This window comes from Arachis ipaensis, chromosome B2 (assembly GCF_059453495.1).
Source record: "Arachis ipaensis isolate K30076 ecotype BB chromosome B2, ASM5945349v1, whole genome shotgun sequence".
NCBI lineage: Eukaryota > Viridiplantae > Streptophyta > Magnoliopsida > Fabales > Fabaceae > Arachis > Arachis ipaensis.
The window spans coordinates 43,432,948-43,448,392 of NC_142437.1; the positions used below are offsets into that span (position 1 = coordinate 43,432,948).

General features: G+C 37.7%; 1 non-coding gene across 1 annotated transcript; it reads right to left on the bottom strand.

Moving 5' to 3' along the window:
• Positions 1 to 6,092: 6,092 nt before the first annotated feature.
• Positions 6,093 to 6,200, bottom strand: LOC148573784 (small nucleolar RNA R71). Its single transcript, XR_015906287.1, has one exon. It is a non-coding gene; the product is annotated as a small nucleolar RNA R71 (small nucleolar RNA).
• Between the last annotated feature and the right edge of the window lie 9,245 nt (positions 6,201 to 15,445).

Below are 15,445 nucleotides of genomic sequence, written 5' to 3' on the forward strand. Positions count from 1 at the left end.
GTCCAAGTAATAAACCTTACGTGAGTAAGGGTCGATCCCACGGAGATTGTCGGCTTGAAGCAAGCTATGGTCATCTTGTAAATCTCAGTCAGGCAGATTCAAATGGTTATGGAGTTTAAGGTGATGAAAATAAACATAAAATAAAGATAGAGATACTTATGTAATTCATTGGTGGATTTCAGATAAGCGTATGAAGGTGCTTTGTTCCCCTTGAACCTCTGCTTTCCTATTGCCTTCTTCCAATCATTCATACTCCTTTCCATGGCAAGCTTTATGTTGGGCATCACCGTTGTCAATGGCTACATCCCGTCCTCTCAGTGAAAATGGTCCTGATGCTCTGTCACAACATCGGCTAATCAGCTGTCGGTTCTCGATCATGTCAGAATAGGATCCATTGATCCTTTTGCGTCTGTCACACGCCCCACAATCGCAAGTTTGAAGCTCGTCACAGTCATCCCTTCCCAGATCCTACTCAGAATACCACAGACAAGGTTTAGACGTTCCGGATCTCAGGAATGGCTGCCAATAATTCTAGCCTATACCACGAAGGTTCCAATCCTAGATTAGAAACCCAAGAGATACGCATTCAAGCTATTGCTAGTAGAACAGAGGTGGTTGTCAGGCATATGTTCATAGGTGAGAATGATGATGAGTGTCATGGATCATCATATTCATCAAGTTGAAGAACGAATGAATATCTTGGAGAAGAAATAGACTTGAGTTGAATAGAAAAACAATAGTACTTTGTATTAATTCATGAAGAACAGCAGAGCTCCACACCTTAATCTATGGTGTGTAGAAACTCCACCGTTGAAAATACATAAGAACAAATAGTGTAAGCATGGCCGAATGGCCAGCCTCAAAGGTCTAAGGACTAAACGTCCCCAGATGTAAAATACAATAGCAAAAGGTCCTATTTATAGAAAACTAGTAGCCTAGGATTTACAGAAATCAGTAATTAATGCAGAAATCTTCTTCCGGGCCCACTTGGTGTGTGCTTGGACTGAGCATTGAAGCTTTCATGTGTAGAGACTTTTGTTGGAGTTAAACGCCAGCTTTTGTGCCAGTTTGGGCGTTTAACTCTAGCTTTTGTGCTAGTTTTGGAGTTAAACGCCAAAATTCTTGAGCTGACTTGGAACGCCTATTTGGGCCATCAAATATCGGGCAAAGTATGGACTATTATATATTGATGGAAAGCCCAGGATGTCTACTTTCCAACGCAATTGAGAGCGCACCAATTGGGCTTCTGTAACTCCAGAAAATCCACTTTGAGTGCAGGGAGGTCAGAATCCAACAACATCAGCAGTCCTTTTTCAGCCTCTGAATCAGATTTTTGCTCAGGTCTCAATTTCAGCCAGAAAATACCTGAAATCACAGAAAAATACACAAACTCATAGTAAAGTCCAGAAATGTGATTTTTATTTAAAAACTAATAAAAATATAATAAAAACTAACTAAAATATACTAAAAACATACTAAAAACAATGCCAAAAAGCGTATAAATTATCCACTCATCAGCCAGCCAGGTAAACGAAAGGCTAACAGGCCCCCTTCTATTGTTTGGGATCACTTTAAAAAAATGCGGAAGAAACTAAAGCTCAATGTAAACATTGCTTGAAATGGTTACAATGTAATAGTCGTAGGGATGGCACCTCTAATCTAAAAAAACACATTGGAACTTGTGTGAAGAACCCAGATAATCATGTTGATAAAAAACAAAAAACCCTTGTGTTCACAAATTCTAATTTAGATGAGCCACCAACATTGAAGGCTGTAGACTTTAACCAGGAGCGGTGTAGGCTTTCACTTTGTAAGATGATAATAATTGATGAACTCCCATTTAGGTTTGTAGAAAATACTGGATTTAGGGACTTTTGTGGTGATATGCAACCTGAATTTAAAATCCCGAGTCATTAGAAAGTTGCTAGAGATTGTATGCAATTGTATATAGAGGAAAAGACCAAACTTAAATCCCTCTTGGAGTTGAACCATCAGATGATTTCCCTAACCACTGACACTTGGATGTCTGTTCAAAACATGAACTATATGTGTGTAACTGCTCATTACATTGATAATGGATGGACGTTGAATAAGAAAATATTGTCTTTTAACTTGATTGCTGATCATACTGGTGCTACCATAGGAAAAGCGTTAGAGAAGTGCCTGAAAGATTGGGGTATTCGGAAGCTTTGTACTGTAACTGTAGATAATGCTAGTGCCAACTTTGTTGCTGTGAATACTTTGGTTAAAATTATGCGAGAATGGAATGGTTGTACTATGTTGGGTGGGGAATTTGTCCATTTGAGATGTGCTACTGATGAGCGGATAATTTATACGCTTTTTGGCATTGTTTTTAGTATGTTTTCAGTAGAATCTAGTTACTTTTAGGGATGTTTTCATTAGTTTTTATGTTAAATTCACATTTTTGGACTTTACTATGAGTTTGTGTGTTTTTCTTTGATTTCAGGTATTTTCTGGCTGAAATTGAGGGACTTGAGCAAAAATCAGATTCAGAGGTTGAAGAAGGACTGCTGATGCTGTTGGATTCTAACCTCCTTGCACTCAAAGTGGATTTTCTGGAGCTACAGAACTCAAAATGGCGCGCTTCCAATTGCGTTGGAAAGTAGATATCCAGGGCTTTCCAGAAATATATAATAGTTTATACTTTGGCCGAGTTTAAATGATGCAAAAAGGGCGTTGAACGCCAGTTCTATGCTGCAGTCTAGAGTTAAACGCCAGAAACACGTCACGAACCAGAGTTGAACACCAAAAACACGTTACAACTTGGCGTTCAACTCCAAAAGAAGCCTCTGCACGTGTAAACTTCAAGCTCAGCCCAAGCACACACCAAGTGGGCCTCGAAAGTGGATTTATGCATCAATTACTTACTTCTGTAAACCCTAGTAACTAGTTTAGTATAAATAGGACTTTTTACTATTGTATTTACATCTTTTTGATCATCTTTTGATCCTGAGATCACGTTTGGGGGCTGGCCATTCGGCCATGCCTGAACCTTCATCACTTATGTATTTTCAACGGTAGAGTTTCTGCACTCCATAGATTAAGGTGTGGAGCTCTGCTGTTCCTCATGATTTAATGCAAAGTACTACTGGTTTTCTATTCAATTCAACTTATTCCGCTTCTAAGATATTCATTCGCACTTCAACATGAATGTGATGAATGTGACAATCATCATCATTCCCTATGAATGCGTGCCTGACAACCACTTCCGTTCTACCTTCGATTGAATGGATATCTCTTGGATATCTAATACAGGGGACCGAGTCCGAGCTATTAAGTGTCTTGGTGGTATAAGTTAGAACCCATGGATGGCCATTCCTGAGATCCGGAAAGTCTAAACCTTGTCTGTGGTATTCCGAGTAGGATCTGGGAAGGGATGGCTGTGACGAACTTCAAACTCGCGAGTGCTGGGCGTAGTGACAGATGCAAAAGGATATTAAATCCTATTCCAGTATGATCGAGAACCTCCAGATGATTAGCCATGCAGTGACAGCGCATTGGACCATTTTCACAAGAGAGGATGGGATGTAGCCATTGACAACGGTGATGCCCTACATACAGCTTGCCATGGAAAGGAGTAGGATTGATTGGATGAAGACAGCAGGAAAGCAGAGGTTTAGAGGAACGAAAGCATCTCTATACGCTTATCTGAAATTCTCACCAATGATTTACATAAGTATTTCTATCTTTATTTTATGTTTATTTATTATTTATTTTCGAAAACTCCATAATCAATTTGATATCTGCCTGACTGAGATTTACAAGGTGACCATAGCTTGCTTCATACCAACAATCTCTGTGGGATCGACCCTTACTCACGTAAGGTTTTATTACTTGGACGACCCAGTGCACTTGCTGGTTAGTTGTATCGAAGTTGTGACAAATTATGAATTAAGATTAGAGCACCAAGTCTTTGGAGCCATTACCAGGGATCACAATTTCGTGCACCAAGTTTTTGGCACCGTTGCCGGGGATTGTTCGAGTTTGGATAACTGACGGTTCATCTTGTTGCTCAGATTAGGAAATTTTCTTCTTATTTTGTTTTCAAAAAGTTTTCAAAAGTTTTTCAAAAATATTTTCTTCTTTTTCGTTTTTCCTAATTAATATTCGAAAAAAAAATCTTTTCAAAAATATATTTTTCTTCAGAATTTTTAAGAATGAATTCTAGTATTTCATGATGACATGTTGAAGCCTGGCTGGCTGTAAAGCCATGTCTAAATTCATTTGGACTAAGGCTTCCAAACCATCATCACAAGAGCAAGCTAGTTGTTGCCAATAAAATTTGCTGTTGTATGACTAATTTGTATCTTCTAAAGCTTGGCTGGCTATTAAGCCATGTCTAACCCTCAGATTGGAGCTTTAGACTAAAAGTACAAGATTCCTGGAATTCATATTAAAAATCTTGAAATCCTTATTTTTCTTTTTCAAATAATTTTCGAAAAATACAAAAAATTTTTTATAAAATCATAAAAATAAAAAATATTTTGTGTTTCTTGTTTGAGTCTTGAGTCAATTTTTAAGTTTGGTATCAATTACATTTTTTCTAAAATTTTTTATGCATTTTTCGAAAATTCATGCATTCATAGTGTTCTTCATGATCTTCAAGTTGTTCTTGGCCAGTCTTCTTGTTTGATCTTCATATTTTCTTGTTTTGTGTCTTTTCTTATTTTTCATGTGCATTTTTGCATTCATAGTGTCTGAACATGAAAGATTTCTAAGTTTGGTGTCTTGCATGTTTTCTTTGCATTGAAAATTTTTCAAAAATATGTTCTTGATGTTCATCATGATCTTCAAAGTGTTCTTGGTGTTCATCTTGACATTCATAGCATTCTTGCATGCATTCATTGTTTTGATCCATAATTTCCATGCATTGAGCATTTTTAGTGTTTTTCTCTCTCATCATAAAAATTCAAAAATAAAAAATATATCTTATCTTTTTAAAAATCTTATCTTTTTAAAATCTTTTTTAAAAAAAATCATATCCTTTCCATTTTTTATTTTCGAAAATTTCAAAAATCTTTTTCAAAATATTTTCAAAAATATTTTTCTTATTTTTATATCATATTTTCGAAAATCACATCATCAATTAATGTTTTGATTCAAAAATTTCGAGTTTGTTACTTACTTGTTAAGAAAGATTCAAACTTTAAATTCTAGAATCATATCTTGTGATTTCTTGTGAGTCAAGTCATTAATTATGATTTTAAAAATCAAATCTTTTTCAAAACTAATTCTAATCATATCTTCCTATCATATCTTTTTTAAATTCTTATCTTTTTCAAAAATTTGATTTTCAAATATCTTTTCTAACTTCTTATCTTCTTATCTTTTCAAAATTGATTTTCAAATCTTTTTCAACTAACTAATTGACTTTTTGTTTGTTTCTTATCTTTTTCAAAACTACCTAACTAACTCTCTCTCTCTAATTTTCGAAAATCTCTTCCCTCTTTTTCAAAAATTCTTTTTAATTAACTAATTGTTTCAATTTTTAATTTTAATTTGATTTCATTCCTAATTTTCGAAATTCACTAACCCCTTGTCAAAATTTTATTTTCGAAAATCCTCCTTCTCTCTCACCTCCTTCTATTTATTTATTCATCTACTAACACTTCATCTCACCCAAATTCGAACCCCCTCTTCCATCTGTGTTCAAATTTTCTCTTCTTCCCTTCTTTACATTACATTCTTTTCTTCTTCTACTCCACAGGGGAACCTCTATACCTGGGTAAAAAGGATCCCTATTATTATTATTTTTCTGTTCCCTCTTTTTCATATGAGCAGGAGCAAGGACAAGAACATTCTTGTTGAAGCAGACCCTGAACCTGAAAAGACTCTGAAAAGGAAACTAAGAGAAGCTAAAATACAACAATCCAGAGATAACCTTACAGAAATTTTCGAACAGGAAGAGGAGATGGCAGCCGAAAATAATAATAATGCAAGGAGGATACTTGGTGACTTTACTGCACCTAATTCCAGTGTGGTTGGACTCTCAACCCAAAGATAGCTTGAACTCTTGGGATAAGCTGGTCACGGCTTTCTTAGCCAAGTTCTTTCCTCCTCAAAAGCTGAGCAAGCTTAGAGTGGATGTTCAAACCTTCAGACAGAAAGAAGGTGAATCCCTCTATGAAGCTTGGGAGAGATACAAGCAACTGACCAAAAAGTATCCTTCTGACATGCTTTCAGAATGGACCATCTTGGATATATTCTATGATGGTCTGTCTGAATTAGCTAAGATGTCATTGGATACTTCTGCAGGTGGATCCATTCACCTAAAGAAAATGTCTACAGAAGCTCAAGAACTCATTGACATGGTTGCTAACAACCAGTTCATGTACACTTCTGAGAGGAATCCTGTGAGTAATGGGACGCCTCAGAAGAAGGGAGTTCTTGAAATTGATACTCTGAATGCCATATTGGCTCAGAATAAAATATTAACTCAGCAAGTCAATATGATTTCTCAGAGTCTGAATGGAATGCAAGCTGCATCCAACAGTACTCAAGAGGCATCTTCTGAAGAAGAAGCTTATGATCCTGAGAACCCTGCAATAGCAGAGGTAAATTACATGGGTAAACCATATGGAAACACCTATAACCCCTCATGGAGAAATCACCCGAATCTCTCATGGAAGGATCAACAAAAGCCTCAACAAGGCTTTAATAATGGTGGAAGAAACAGGTTTAGCAATAGCAAGCCTTTTCCATCATCCACTCAGCAACAGACAGAGAACTCTGAACAAAATACTTCTAATTTAGCAAACTTAGTCTCTGATCTATCTAAGGCCACTTTAAGTTTCATGAATGAAACAAGATCTTCCATTAGAAATCTGGAAGCACAAGTGGGCCAGCTGAGTAAGAAGATCACTGAAACCCCTCCTAGTGCTCTCCCAAGCAATACAGAAGAAAATCCAAAAGGAGAGTGCAAAGCCATTGAATTGACCATCATGGCCGAACCCACAAGAGGGGAGAAGGACATGAATCCCAGTGAGGAAGACCTCCTAGGACGTCCAGTGATCAATAAGAAGTTTCCCTTTGAGGAACCAAAGGACTCTGAGGCTCATTTAGAGACCATAGAGATTCCATTAAACCTCCTTATGCCCTTCATGAGCTCTGATGAGTATTCTTCTTCTGAAGAGAATGAGGATGTTACTGAAGAGCAAGTTGCCAAGTACCTTGGTGCAATCATGAAGCTGAATGCCAAATTATTTGGTAATGAGACTTAGAAAGATGAACCTCCCTTGCTCATCAATGAACTGAGTGATCTGGATCAACTGACATTGCCTCAGAAGAAACAAGATCCTGGAAAGTTCTTAATACCTTGTACCATAGGCACCATGACCTTTGAGAAGGCTATGTGTGACCTTGGGTCAGGAATAAACCTCATGCCACTCTCTGTAATGGAGAAACTAAGAACCCTTGAGGTACAGGAAGCCAATTTCTCATTAGAGATGGCAGACAAATCCATGAAAATAGCTTATGGACAAGTAGAGGACATGTTAGTAAAGGTTGAAGGCCTTTACATCCCTGCTGATTTCATAATCCTGGATACTGGGAAGGATGAGGATGAATCCATCATCCTTGGAAGACCTTTCCTAGCCACAGCAAGAGCTGTGATTGATGTGGACAGAGGAGAATTGATCCTTCAATTAAATGAGGACAACCTTGTGTTTAAAACTCAAGGATCTCTCTCTGTACCCATGGAGAGGAAGCATAAAAAGCTTCTCTCATTGCAGAGTCAACCAAAGCCCCCACAGTCAAACTCTAAGTTTGGTGTTGGGAGGCCACAACCAAGCTCTAAGTTTGGTGTTGAACTCCCGTATCCAAACTCTAAGTTTGGTGTTAGGAAGTCTCAACAATGCTCTGAACATCTGTGAGGCTCCATGAGAGCCCACTGTCAAGCTATTGACATTAAAGAAGCGCTTGTTGGGAGGCAACCCAATTTTTATTTATCTAATTTTATTTTTATTTTTATTGTTCTTTCATGTTTTATTAGGTTCATGATCATATGGAGTCACAAAATGAATACAAAAATTAAAAACAGAATCAAAAATAGCAGAAGAAAAATCACACCCTGGAGGAAGGACTTACTGGCGTTTAAACGCCAGTAAGGAGCATCTGGCTGGCGTTCAACACCAGAACAGAGCATGGATCTGGCGTTGAACGCCAGAAACAAGCAGCATCATGCACACTGAGGAAAGCTGGCGCTGAACGCCAGAAACAAGCATAGAACTGGTGTTCAACGCCAGAAATATGCTGCATCTGGGCGCTGAACGCCCAAAACAAGCATCAATTCGGCGTTTAAATGCCAGAATTGCATGCAAAGGCATTTTACATGCCTAATGGGTGCAGGGATGCAAATCCTTGACACCTCAGGATCTGTGGACCCCACAGGATCCCCACATACCTCCACTCACCTTACCTCCTCATAATCCTATATCACCCTCTCTTTCCATTCACAATCATCCCTTCTGTTTTCCATTCACCACTCACATCCATACACCCCACCTACCTTCAAAACTCAAAATCTATTTCCCACCCAAGCCCACCCATATAGCCGAATACACACATCCCTCCATCTCCTCCATATCTTCTTCTTCTTCTACTATTCTTTCTTCCTTTGCTCGAGGGCGAGCAACATTCTAAGTTTGGTATGGTAAAAGCATTGTTTTTTTTTTGTTTTTCCATAACCATTGAGGGCACCTAAGGCCAGAGAAACTTCTAGAAAGAGGAAAGGGAAGACAAAAGCTTCCACCTCCGAGTCATAGGAGATGGAGAGATTCATCTCAAGGGTCTATAGCTCAGTGGTAGAACATTTGACTACAAATCAAGAGATCCCTGAGATACCTCAGGGGATGCACTTTCCTCCACAGAACTTGTGGGAGCAAATCAACACGTCCCTAGGAGAACTAAGTTCTAACATGGGACAACTAAGGGTGGAACATCAAGAGCACTCCATCATCCTTCATGAAATTAGAGAAGATAAAAAAGCAACGAGGGAGGAGCAACAAAGACAAGGAAGAGACATAGAAGAGCTCAAAGGACATCATTGGTTCCTCAAGAAGGAAACGCCACCATCACTAAGGTGGACTCATTCCTTGTTCTTAAATTCTCTGTTTTTCATTTTCTTTATGTTAAGTGCTTATCCATGTTTGTGTCTTATTACATGATCATTAGTATTTAGTAACTTTGTCTTAAAGTTATGAATGTCCTATGAATCCATCACATCTCTTAAATGAAAAATGTTTTAATTCAAAAGAACAAGAAGTACATGAGTTTCAAATTTATCCTTGAACTTAGTTTAATTATATTAATGTGGTGACAATACTTTTTGTTTTCTGAATGAATGCTTGAACAGTGCATATGTCTTTTGAAGTTATTGTTTAAGAATGTTAAATATGTTGGCTCTTGAAAGAATGATGACAAGGAGACATGTTATTTGATAATCTAAAAAATCATAAAAATGATTTTTGAAGCAAGAAAAAGCAGCAAAGAACAAAGCTTGCAGAAAAAAAAAAAGAAAAAAAATAGCGAAAAAAAGAAAGAAAAAGCAAGCAGAAAAAGCCAAAAGCTCTTAAAACCAAAATGCAAGAGAAAAAAGCTAATAACCCTTAAAACCAAAAGGCAAGGGTAAATAAAAAGGATCCCAAGGCTTTGAGCATCAGTGGATAGGAGGGCCTAAAGGAATAAAATCCTGGCCTAAGCAGCTAAACCAAGCTGTCCCTAACCATGTGCTTGTGGCGTGAAGGTGTCAAGTGAAAACTTGAGACTGAGCGGTTAAAGTCAAGGTCCAAAGCAAAAGAAGAGTGTACTTAAGAACCCTGGACACCTCTAATTGGGGACTTTAGCAAAGCTGAGTCACAATCTGAAAAGGTTTACCCAATTATGTGTCTGTGACATTTATGTATCCGTTGGTAATACTGGAAAACAAAGTGCTTAGGGCCACGGCCAAGACTTATAAAGTAGCTGTGTTCAAGAATCAACATACTGAACTAGGAGAATCAATAACACTATCTGAACTCTGAGTTCCTATAGAAGCCAATCATTCTGAACTTCAATGGATAAAGTGAGATGCCAAAACTATCCAAGAGGCAAAAAGCTACAAGTCCCGCTCATCTGATTGGAGCTATGTTTCATTGATAGTTTGGAATTTATAGTATATTCTCTTCTTTTTATCCTATTTGATTTTTAGTTGCTTGGGAACAAGCAACAATTTAAGTTTGGTGTTGTGATGAGCGGATAATTTATACGCTTTTTGGCATTGTTTTTAGTATGTTTTTAGTAGAATCTAGTTACTTTTAGGGATGTTTTCATTAGTTTTTATGTTAAATTCACATTTTTAGACTTTACTATGAGTTTTTGTGTTTTTCTTTGATTTTAGGTATTTTCTGGCTAAAATTGAGGGACTTGAGCAAAAATCAAATTCAGAGGTTGAAGAAGGACTGCTGATGCTGTTGGGATTCTGACCTCCCTGCACTCAAAGTAGATTTTCTAGAGCTATAGAACTCAAAATGGCGCGCTTTTAGTTGCGTTGGAAAGTAGACATCCAGCGCTTTCCAGAAATATATAATAGTCTATACTTTGGCCGAGTTTAGACGATGCAAAAGGGCGTTGAACGCCAGTTCTATGCTGTAGTCTGGAGTTAAACGCCAGAAACACGTCACGAACCAGAGTTGAACGCCAAAAACACGTTACAACTTGGCGTTCAACTCCAAAAGAAGTCTCTGCACGTGTAAACTTCAAGCTCAGCCCAAGCACACACCAAGTGGGCCCCGGAAGTGGATTTATGCATCAATTACTTACTTCTGTAAACCCTAGTAACTAGTTTAGTATAAATAGGACTTTTTACTGTTGTATTTACATCTTTTTGATCATCTTTTGATCCTGAGATCACGTTTGGGGGCTGGCCATTCGGCCATGCCTGAACCTTCATCACTTATGTATTTTCAACGGTAGAGTTTCTGCACTCCATAGATTAAGGTGTGGAGCTCTGCTGTTCCTCATGATTTGATGCAAAGTACTACTGGTTTTCTATTCAATTCAACTTATTCTGCTTCTAAGATATTCATTCGCACTTCAACATGAATGTGATGAACGTGACAATCATCATCATTCTCTATGAACGCGTGCCTGACAACCACTTCCGTTCTACCTTCGATTGAATGGATATCTCTTGGATATCTAACACAGGGGACCGAGTCCGAGTTATTAAGTGTCTTCGTGGTATAAGTTAGAACCCATGGATGGCCATTCCTGAGATCCAAAAAGTCTAAACTTTATCTGTGGTATTCCGAGAAGGATCTGGGAAGGGATGGCTGTGACGAACTTCAAACTCGCGAGTGCTGGGCGTAGTGACAGACGCAAAAGGATATTAAATCCTATTCTAGTATGATCGAGAACCTCCAGATGATTAGCCATGCAGTGACAGCGCTTTGGACCATTTTCACAAGAGAGGATGGGATGTAGCCATTGACAACGGTGATGCTCTACATACAACTTGCCATGGAAAGGAGTAGAATTGATTGGATGAAGACAGCAGAAAAGTAGAGGTTCAGAGGAACGAAAGCATCTCTATACGCTTATCTGAAATTCTCACCAATGATTTACATAAGTATTTCTATCTTTATTTTATGTTTATTTATTATTTATTTTCGAAAACTCCATAATCAATTTGATATTCGCCTGACTGAGATTTACAAGGTGACCATAGCTTGCTTCATACCAACAATCTCCGTGGGATCGACCCTTACTCACGTAAGGTTTTATTACTTGGACGACCCAGTGCACTTGCTGGTTAGTTGTATCGAAGTTGTGACAAATTATGAATTAAGATTAGAGCACCAAGTCTTTGGAGCCATTACCAGGGATCACAATTTCGTGCACCAGCTACCCATATTTTGAACTTAATTGTTTGCGATGGTTTAAAAGATTTAAGCTCTTCTATTGCTAAGATAAGAACTTCTTGTAAGTTTGTGAAGTCCTCTCCATCTAGATTAGCAACCTTTAGGAGGTGCGCACTTGAGGCAAACATTACTAGTCGTCAAATGATTATTCTTGATGTGCCAACTAGGTGGAATTCTACTTATATGATGTTGGAAGTGGCTAAAAAGTTCGAAAAGGCATTTGCTCATCTTGCGAGAGAAGATGCTCATTTTGAGAGATATGTTGATGATGAGGGGGGGCCTCCTAGTGATGAAGATTGGAGTAGAGCTCGTATTTTCATGCGATTTTTGCAAATTTTCTATCACACAACTTTTTCATTCTCTAGTTCTTTGAATGTCACTTCAAATACTTTTTTTCATGTATTGTGTAAAATATTATGCACTTTGAATAAAATGGATTGTAAGTGATGATTTGGTGTTGCGTGAGATGGCATCAGCTATGAAAGCTAAGTTTGATAAGTATTGGGATGATTCTGATCACCGTTACTCTTCTTCTTCTTTCACTTCAAGTGACAAAGCCAATAAACCATTTTTAAATTATCTAGTGCTTGTTGCTGTGTTCCTTGATCCCCGTTATAAGTTGGAATATATTCAGTTCACTTTGTCTGAGATGTATGGTGAAGGTGAAAAGTCTTCAAGGATCTTCAAAAAATTGAAGGATATTATTACTAAATTGTTTGAGCAATATACCATATGGAATCCTCGCCCCCCTGAAGATACTTAAGATACTAGCTTTTCTTCTGATACTATACCGAATCCTAGTTTAGACACAAGTGACATTGATAGCATTATGATTGAAGACCCTATGAGCAAGTGGAAACAAACACAAAGGATAAAGTTAAGTGAGCTCAAGAAGAATGAGATGGATAGGTATTTGGAAGATGAAGTGGCAGAAGATTTTAGTGGATTTGATATATTGAGATGGTAGAGAGGAAAGACTCTGAGGTATCGAATTCTGTCTTACATGGCTAGAGATATATTAGCCATTCCTATTTCTACTGTAGCGTCTGAGTCAGTTTTTAGCACCGGAGGTCGTGTCCTTGACCCTTATCGTAGTGCTTTGAGTCCCACCACTGTAGAGGCTTTAATTTGTACTGAAAATTGGTTAAAATCTGCTAAGATTTTGGTTGAGCTTGATGAAGGAGATGCTGCAGTTGATTCAGGTATATAATAAATTGGTTCATTTATTTTTCGTCATTCTTTATTCTTTATTCTTTATTTTATCCCATTGGCTTTGACATATTTGGTTGTTTAATTGAATAGAATTTTCTGGAGTTACTAGTGCTGGAGATCCTGAAGTTCAAAGTCAATTACATCCTCTTGAACCATCTTAGGTATTATAAGTTTATAACTAAGTACTTGTATTAGTGTATAATAACTTAGACTATTTTTTTTGTTCAATTTATTCTAACATGTTTCACTAATTTTTCAATATGTATTATTTTAATAGGAATACATGATTCATGGTTGCTGCTGTTGTCTGCTGCCTGCTGATTTAAGAAGGGATGGATCAAGTTGTTTTATTTTTAAGTAGCAAGAAACTTCATTTTCAATGTTCTTTCAACAATCTTAGATTTTAGTGTGTTATAATCTTGGATCAAGTTGTTTTATTTCTGCTGATGGTTGATAAGCATTTGCAGATTGTTTAGATTTTAGTGTGTTATAATGTTGCTGTTTTATTTTAAATGAGGCTTTTAGTATTTTAGTGCTTGTTGTTTTCACTTATTGGAAGTGTTTGTTGGAAATGTTTGTTATTATATTTACTTATTTGTTAGTTTGTATGTTTTAGTTAGTAGTTGTTATTGTTAAACTTGTTATTTATGTATTGTATTATTTTATTTTTGTTATTTAGAAAAATTTGATTAAAATTATTTTAGGAACAAATAGATTTAAAAGTGTGAAAGAAACATTTTTTATTGAATTTTTTACTTAAAAAGATAATAAAAAATGAGCTTAATCATGCGGATATATCCGCAATCCGATCCGATCCGATCCGTAAATGTACGGATCGGATCGGATCGGATCCGACATTCAAAAACGCGGATATTATATCCGATCCAATCCGATAGGAATTGTGCGGATCGGATCGAATTTTCGGCCATATCCGATCCGATCAGATCCGTGGATAGCCCTAGGAGTTTTGGTAAAATTGAGGTTTAGAGATTTTTGGCAAAAAATGATTTTTGGTAAATTTTGATAGATCATATCTTGAGCTACGGTTTTTGAAATTGAATGATTTTTGTATCAAAATAAAGATAATTTAAAGAGCTTTAAAATGGTATCAATTTTGTAGAAATCTAAATTTTGTAGAGAAAGATATGATCGTTGAAAGTTGTTGTCCGAAATCTGAATTTTGTGAATGCTGCAGAATTTGTGATTTCTGGTTTGTGTGTGCACGCACAGCCTTGTGCGGACGCACACCTTGTGTATTTTTGAAGCTGTGCGCATGCACACTCCTGTGCGTACGCATACACGGGGATATGGTTGCAGTTGGTAGCGCTAGCACGCTCTGTGCACGCACACAACCAATGAAGTTTTGCAAGCTGTGCGCACGCACAACCTTGTACGCATGCACACGTTGGAAGATGCACTCTGTTGAGGGCATTCGCACGCCTTGTGCGGATGAACAGAGTTGAGATTTTACCCCCTGTGCATACGCACACCTCTATGCGTACGTACACGTCTTGAAAATTTTTCTAGGTGTGCGCACGCACACCCCTGTGCGTACGCACACTGCCCTGTTTTTCAATAAAAACCTTATTTTTAAATTTTTCACCTTTCCGACAAGTTTGCAAACTTCCGTAACACTTGTTTAAAACCTTTTTGCCAGTTTTAGGTTCTTGAATTAAGGGAGAAATGAGAAAGGAATAAAAAGGGTATTTTTAGTTATGCGTTTAGAGTTGGTGACCTAGGTTTGGAAGGTTTGTGTAGCTTCCTAGCTTGAATTGCTGAATGTTGAGCTGTGAAGTGTAGGGTTGAAGAGATTCATGAGGAATGGAAACACTTATGATGAATTTGAAAAGTTGAAAACCGGTGATAGGATGGTTATGATGAGTTGAGAACTCAGAAAGGAATGATGAAAGTATTGAATTATATGAGAGTGTGCGGAGCCTATATCTCCGGCGTGGCAGATTTCTCTGCTACATGAGTAGTTTTGTTGAGAGTGTACACAGCCTATATCTCCAGCATAGCGGATTTCTCTGCTGCATGAGTCGTTGTTATTGAGAGTGTCCGGAGCCTATATCTCCGGCGTGGCAGATTTCTCTGCTGTATGAGTAGTTGTTGTTGTTTGCTTCTCTACTGCATGAAGTGTGCGGGGCCTATATCCCTGGCATAGTAGACTCCCTACTACATGAGTGTGTAGGGCACTATATCTCTGGCGTAGCAGATTTGCTGCTGCATGAGTGTGCAGGGCACTATATCTCTGGCGTGGCAGAAAAGGCTACATCCAGAAGGATGTGTCGGGTTGGCATTTACGGACCGACAAG